The sequence below is a fragment of the Hyperolius riggenbachi genome, chromosome 4 (genome assembly GCF_040937935.1).
Source record: "Hyperolius riggenbachi isolate aHypRig1 chromosome 4, aHypRig1.pri, whole genome shotgun sequence".
NCBI lineage: Eukaryota > Metazoa > Chordata > Amphibia > Anura > Hyperoliidae > Hyperolius > Hyperolius riggenbachi.
The window spans coordinates 381544328-381551639 of record NC_090649.1 but is presented as its reverse complement, the minus strand read 5'-3'; the positions used below and the strand labels follow the sequence as shown (position 1 = coordinate 381551639).

The window sequence follows — 7312 nt, the reverse complement described above, 5'->3', positions numbered from 1 at the left end:
AGAAATCTGACAGAAGCGACAGGTTTTGGACTAGTCCATCTCTTCCTAGAGGATTCTCAGCAAGGCTTTTATTCTTTATAAATATATTCCCTAAAAGCATGGGCGTAGGGCCTGAGGTCGCAGCAGTCGCGCGTGCGACTGGGCCCGGCTCCTGAAGCCTTGATGGGGGGGCCCGGGTGGTCGGTTCCCCCCCTCCTGTGCGTGTGTGCTGAGGTGACAGCTAGCAGTGCAGGCACAGGCAGCCACTTTTTTTAACTTACTGTTGGCCACACTGTTGTTTCTCTGTCCGCTCTAGCCCGGCCCCTCTTAATGGTAATAATAAAGACGTCAGACGTGTCAGGCGTGCACACGCTGACCTGACGTCTCTCTGCAATGCATGGCTCGGCGGGAAACAGCTGAGAGGGAGAGGAGCTGACAGGAGATCCTGTCCTGACAAGACCAGAAGACTGGAGATGTGTGCAGCAGCCAGCTGCAGGTCCAGCGCTCTTATCTCCCCCTTCATAGGATTGATTGATCTCTGGACACTTCTTCCTCCCTGAGACAAATAACGGAGGCTGCTGGTGATGGATGAGAGTAAGGTCAGGCTGTGACTTCCAGGATTCTGGACAGGACAGGAGACTGAGGGGAGGTGAGATTCAGCCTGTGTGGGTGATGGCTTCTCAGAGTCAGGCAAGTGTCTGGATGTGGGGGGAAGGGGAGAGCTGGCATAAGTTTATGTGTAGCCTGGGAGGGGGAGATGGACATCTCTGTGTGCAGAGGGATCTAGCTGTGTGGGACAGGTGAGAGATCTAGGATCTGGCTGTGGGGATGAGAGAAACTTTACTTGTAGTGGTAAAGGTGGGTGCTAGTAAGGATGAGAATTGGCTGTAGCTAGATGTAGTTGGAGGGAGATGTCACTGACACTGAATTGTGTAATCCGCTGGCATTTGTTTGTGAGTATTGGAAAAATTAGCAGTTTATCTTTTAAGAAGTTTTTTTACCTATGGAGAGTTTTATTTATTGTTCTTCAGTGAATTTGGGAGCACTTTCAACGTTTTGAGCATATATTGTCTCTTAAAGAAAACCTGTAATGACTTAAAAAAAAAAAGTTTCACTAACCTGGGGCTTCTGTCAGCTCTCAGCAGCTGCCCTGTGCCCGCGCTGTCATGGAACGATCCTGCGGTCCCCCGCCACAATTTAACTTTTGCCGACTTGCAAGTTGACATTACCTGCACAGCCCTGGCCAGGTGCATCCTCGTTTGCGCTCCTGTCACGGGAGCATCCTGTGAAAACCTTGTACTGCAGCTGCACAGAACGTTCCCGAGTCCCGGTGACAGGAGCGTGAACAAGGACGCGCACGGCCAAGGTCCCACAGTGGCTAGCGACAGGCTCAGTCGAAACTGAGCAGCAGCGGGGAACTGGAGGATCGTATGGTAACGGCGTGGGCACAGGAGGTCTGCAGGGGCTGAAAGAAGCCCCATGGAAGTGAAACTTTTCTTTCTTTTTTTTTTATTGAAAAGCAATTACCGGTTTCCTTTAAAATGTACCAGAAACAAGCAATTAAAAAATTTATACATACATGGGACTTCCTCCAGCCCCATGGGCACGGATCACTCCCACGCCGCCGTCCTCAGTCTTCTTCAGCTATGGTTTGGGGTCCTGTTAGTTCAGCCAGACTACGCAATAGGAAGTGCGCTCTTTATGCATCTCTTTAGCAATGCAGGAATCAGCTGAACAGGAGAAGACTGAGGATGGCGTTGTGGGAACGAATTGTGCCCATGGGGCTGGAGGAAGGCCCAGGGAAGGCCCAATTACTTGTCTCTGGTTTCCTTACAGTTGCATTGGACCTGTACTTTGAGTTTCTTGGGCTGCTAGAGTTATAATGTATTTATATAGCTCTGACCTCTTTTGCAGCTCGTTAAAGAGTACATAGTCATGTCATTGACTGTCCTCAGAGGGGCTCACGATCTAATCTTATCATAGTCTAATGTCGGACCATATTATGTATTTATATAGCACTGACATCTTCTGCAGCACTTTACAGAGTACATAGTCATGTCACTGACTGTCCTCAGAGGAGCCCACAATCTAATCCAACCATAATTATTGTCTAATGCCCAACCATATTATTATTATGTGTTTATATAGCACTGACATCTTCTGCAGCACTTTACAGAGTACATAGTCATGTCACTGATGCTCACATTCTAATTCTTACCATAGCCCTAGTCTAATGTCCCAACATTGCTAAGTTCATGTAAATTTGGCTCCACCCACACCCCCACACCCACATAGTGGTCCATGGCCATGCCCACCTATTGCGTGCCGCAAGTTTCACTTGTCTTTTATTGCCCCCCCCCCCCCCCCCTGGAAAAAAATTTGTGGACACCCATGGCAGTCACGTCACTCACTGTCTCCAGACTCCTCCTCCCTAATCTCCTTTGTTGCTTTTTTCAAACGGCAGCAGCTGCTTCAGTGTGATTGTGATTATCAGTCACAATCACACTCCTCTCCAGGTCTCCTCCACAGCTGCCTTAGTGAGTCTCATCATGATGTCAGTCACACACTCTTGTCCTCCTGCACCGCCCCCCTCTAGGCTCCAGTTGGCCCTTCACTGATCTCTGGCTGGCCTGGCTCCTCCCATCGTCCTCGAGTGAGCTGCGGAAATATCCAGAGTAAGTGTATGGAAGACGTGCTTGGCGCCCACCACGTTGCCTGCAATTCCTTAGAGTTCAAAGGCTGGCTGATGGGGTAAAGTATTTGCTTCTTCTTTGCTTCGAGGTGGGGGGAGGGAAGTGGGTGACAGTGTGTGTAACTGTGTACAGTGTGAGTATGTATGTATCAGAGCGTGTGTGTGTGTGTGTGTGTGTGTGTGTGTGTGTGTGTGTGTGTGTGTGTGTGTGCCAGTATGTGTATCTGCATGGAAGAGTGTATCCAAAGTGTGTGTGTATGTTTGCCAGAGTGTGTATCCGCAATGTGTGTGTGTTTGTGTGTATGTTTGCCAGAGTGAATCCGTGTGCCAGAGTGTGTATCCATAGTGTGTGTACTTGTCTGCCAGAGTGTGTGTGTGCATGTGCATCAGTGTGTGTGTGTTTTTTTTTAAAGGCATGCTTTCTGGGGAAGGGGGGGATGTTGTTGGGGGAGAGGGTATTGCCCAGCCCAGGGGCTCCTTGGAAGAGGCGCCCTTAGGGAGCAGGGGGGTAGGCCATAAGAGGAACACTTTATGGGGGTAGGGGGTGGCCTGGGGGTGTGGCCTATGCTCAGGGGCAGGGTTTAGAGGTGGGGGGCCCAGTTCTAAAGTCCGCATCGGGGCCCAGAGGTTTGTAGCTACGCCACTGCGTAAAAGGATTTAAACAATGATGCTGGCCACCTTTCCCTGCTTGCTACACAGTTTTTTGGTAGTTGTACAGAGCAACTGCCATTCACTAAGTGCTTTTGAAAATAAATAAATCCCTGAGAATCCCCTATGAAGAGATGGAGTAGTCCAAAACCTGTCGCTTCTGTCAGATTTCTACTACCTACTGTAAGTGACAGCAGCATAGGAGAAACATAATGTATAGCTCATTTTATTCTGGAAGAAATGTACTTCTTATTTGTATGTGTTTGCACATATTTTTAATTTTACAATTTTTCGCCATAGTGCCATTTTAAGCTTCACTTTAAGTAAATTTAGGCTGTATCTGTGCTGTAAGTTTCAATTCTCTATGCACAGTTTGGCATGGGTATAAAATAATCATTTGTATGTCTGACTCATTGTAATGAAATTAGGTGAGGCTCAATTTCAGTTGGTTGGACTTGTGTGGTAAGTGATGAACAGAGATGGCCAACAAGGTGCAAATTGTTGGGCCAATACAATTTGGCAGGAAGTACATTGGATTTGCCTAATTCCAAACGGCATTTGCATCCCTGGTGGTGTGATTTTTTTTCAGCCATAATAAGAATTTATTGCTGTATGCTAATCTCCATTGGTAAAATAACGAGAAAGGCAGCACTCATGAGCATTGAAACATTTGTGCTTTTATTCTGCATATGTTGACGTGGTCCATCAGTGTAAAATTAAAACCTGAGTTATTTTCTGTTTGCAGAAGACCCAGAATTCTATTGCCAAACCCCCGCAGGAAACACAAATTGCTCTTATAAATTGGACAGCCATTGGATGAGTAAAATGTATGACTCCCTTGGGCACGTCACTGTACCCCGTGTGAGCTTACATTATTCTGCATACAGACTTTATTGCTTAATCTTTTCACACCAGGATGGGCAGTATATACAAATCTGTGTCTAGATGGGCATTGCTTGCAGCTTACATATATTACAGTGAGGGATGCAGTCTCAGCATCTTAATAGTCGATTTTAAGCACGACATCTGCTATTTTGTGTGGTCATGTAGGGAAAAAGGGACAAAGGTGAAACAACTTAAGATCAATAAAGTGTGTAACTCAGAAGGAACTACTATGATCTCATTTCATAGATAGCAAGCATGACACTGGCTATTTTTAGCTGTCCTATATCATCATGCTGCAGGGATTCAGCCCACATACCAATGATTCAATCTGTTTAACACTCTGGACGCTGTGCTTTGCACCTGTCACTGGACCAGGATTCCAGCCCAGAGCATTGATTACCATCCAGGAATATCTGAGCAGCATGAAAGCTTTGATCCTGTTACTTTTTTTTTTATCTTAATGATTTTAAAAACCAGCCCATCAACTCCTATTTCACTTTTGTTTATACAATATTTATTTTTGGTTAATTGTACCGAGGAAGTCTTTATTGAGCCTGCTCAGTTGTGGCTATTAAGTCTCGGGTAATTCATGGGATTGCCAAAAATATTGCTGAAGTGACATTGAAATGATTTCCCTGCTGCTGCTGCCAGGATTCAGAGCAATGCACTGTGTAATATTGTGCCATCTCTTTAGTAACATGCAGTACCAGCCTTAGGCACACACAGCATATGTGATTACACAGTAAGGGATGTATCAATAGTGTCTAAAACAAAATCTTAGGTAGGTTGTAGAGAGCGTGTATTTAAAAAAAAGGTGCTCGGTAATTCCAAAAGTAGAATATCAGTAATGTTGCCGATATTCTACTATCCCCAATTCCAGATAGTAGAAAACCGGTAATTATTAGTGGTGGTGTTCATATTCGGCATAGTGAATTTGGAACACCCGAATACTCCTTATTACCACTTTCCAGCACCAAAAAAGTGGACATGAGTAGCAGGCATCCGCTGCCTCACCAGTGTGCCCCCCATGGGGGGGGGGGGGGGGGGGGTTGTCGCATTGGTCGCTTGTTGTTACCTCTGAACGACGGCCCAAAATTGGTTGCATTGTCAATCAGGCATGCACTTGGCTGCACCAATTTTTATCAGATTAGATAATAAATATTGAATCGGATGGTCGATCGGCCACCGAGTCGCTAGATGTATGGCTACCTTTAGGCATGAAATTATTTCATCAAATCAGATCCTTACCATTACCAATGCACCTCCTGATCAAACTAATCACACATGGTACACATAAGCAACAATACTGTACAGATAAACTCTATCTGTATATAATCATGCGACCATTTTCTTCTTTTCAGGACTGTGTCATTTATTTAAGCACTAGATACTGTAGTACTGTTGAGCTTCACTATTTTTACTATAAGATTCAGCAATATAAAGATCCCAGAGTAATGATAACTGGGATCAACATGGGATCTGCAGCTTTAGAATGGCAATACTGTACTCCAAATACAGATGATCACTTGACTTGGCAAGACTGAAGTAGTATTATGAGATACAGTATTGTAATCATACAGCATCTCAGTCACCTCTATTCCTCCAAGACACAGTACTTATCGTTTGCCGCTTTGCTGTATTTCTTGTTCTTGTCTTAGGAGGTCTTTATACTTAAACATACCAGCTGGCTTGGCAGAGGACAGCCAGAGTACCAGCAAACACATGTCATATCCGTGCCCCATGCTGAGCTGCCTCTACGGGCATTCTGCAGCGTTGTCCATATTTGCCATTCCTTTCGCATGATTTAAATCGGAATTGAGACATTTGCTCCTCACAGTGCTACGTTCAGCTATCTATTAGTTATTTTTGACATATTGATGTAGTGATATTAAAGTTTAGTTAAAGTCTTCTATGTCTTGCTGCAGTAAATGCATAATAAAACCTGTATTTCACAATGAAACATAAAAAGCTGATACCGTGGTGAAAGGGAAATTCGACTTGTTTTTTTAGAAGAGCTCAATACTTTCAGTGCAGCTCTATATATTGTAAAGATAGTGTATATTATTTATGTTTCATTCCTTTGTTTGTATGCGTATGTGATGTATGTTTTTCTGTGCACATGAAACACTTCGACAATATTTTGAACAGTGTCAGAGTTTGCTGCCAGTCACTGATTTTGCACTAAGAATCCATAACAAACGTTCCCATCTCATGCAGCTAATGACTCTTGAAGCAAAGGGTGAGTTTTGTGCATTTTTAGGATGCAACAACAGCAAATCATTTGTAAAGAGCTTTTCTCTCATAGGGTATAAAGCACATAAGCATGTCTCAAAGTTTATGATGTGTTACAGGGGAAAAAGTTATTTGATCATAAATGCCAGACTAAACAGATGGCTTTTCAGTTTTGATTTAAATGACTCCAGGGCTGGAGCCATCTTGATTGGGTGTGGCAAGGTGTTCCAAAGGGTAGGGGCAGCATAACAGAAGGCTCTGGCTCCCAAAGTTTTGAGATGCACTAGGGGTGGTCAAGTTATTAGATCCTGTTGATCTAAGTTGTGGGAGGTGTGACACATTTGCAACAAATCCTACAGGTATGCAGGGGCCTAGATTGTGTAAAGATTTAAATAAAACAAAAGTTCAGTCCCTAAGGTAACTATTTTTGTATTTTTTAATGTCATTTTTTTTTACTAAACAAAACATTTTTTGGGTACCGTGGGGAGTGTGTGGGAGGGAAGGGGTTAATTTTAAATATAAAAAAGCTTTTAATGAAAGAAAAATGATTGTTGGTGTAATTTTACTATTTGGCCACAAGATGTCCTCAGTAAAAAAAAGGTATGCGCCCTGTAAGTGTACTATGTACGCTTACAGGAAGTGTGTTGTGGATGGGAAACTTTTGTGGCGGCGAAATGGTTAAAAGCCCACTGCCATTTCTGGGAATAAGTGTGCCATTGAACAGATAAATTACAAAACAGCCTGCCGTTTAAAAAATTGTATCTGTCTCGACTGTCAATTGCAGAAAAGCAACTGATATGGCAAAAACAGATAGTCTGTCATCCGAACAGTCAAACAGTAAGGCTTGGCTCACACATAAAAGGGTGTCCAGTCCTG

General features: G+C 44.1%; 1 long non-coding RNA gene across 1 annotated transcript in view; it reads left to right on the top strand.

Annotated features, from left to right (window-relative positions):
• The first annotated feature begins 450 nt into the window (after positions 1–450).
• LOC137504108 (uncharacterized) overlaps positions 451–7312 on the top strand; it is a 216423-nt gene continuing 209561 nt past the window's right edge. The window contains exon 1 of the long non-coding RNA XR_011019421.1: positions 451–628. This is a non-coding gene — a long non-coding RNA (uncharacterized lncRNA). The remainder of the gene's footprint in view (positions 629–7312) is intronic.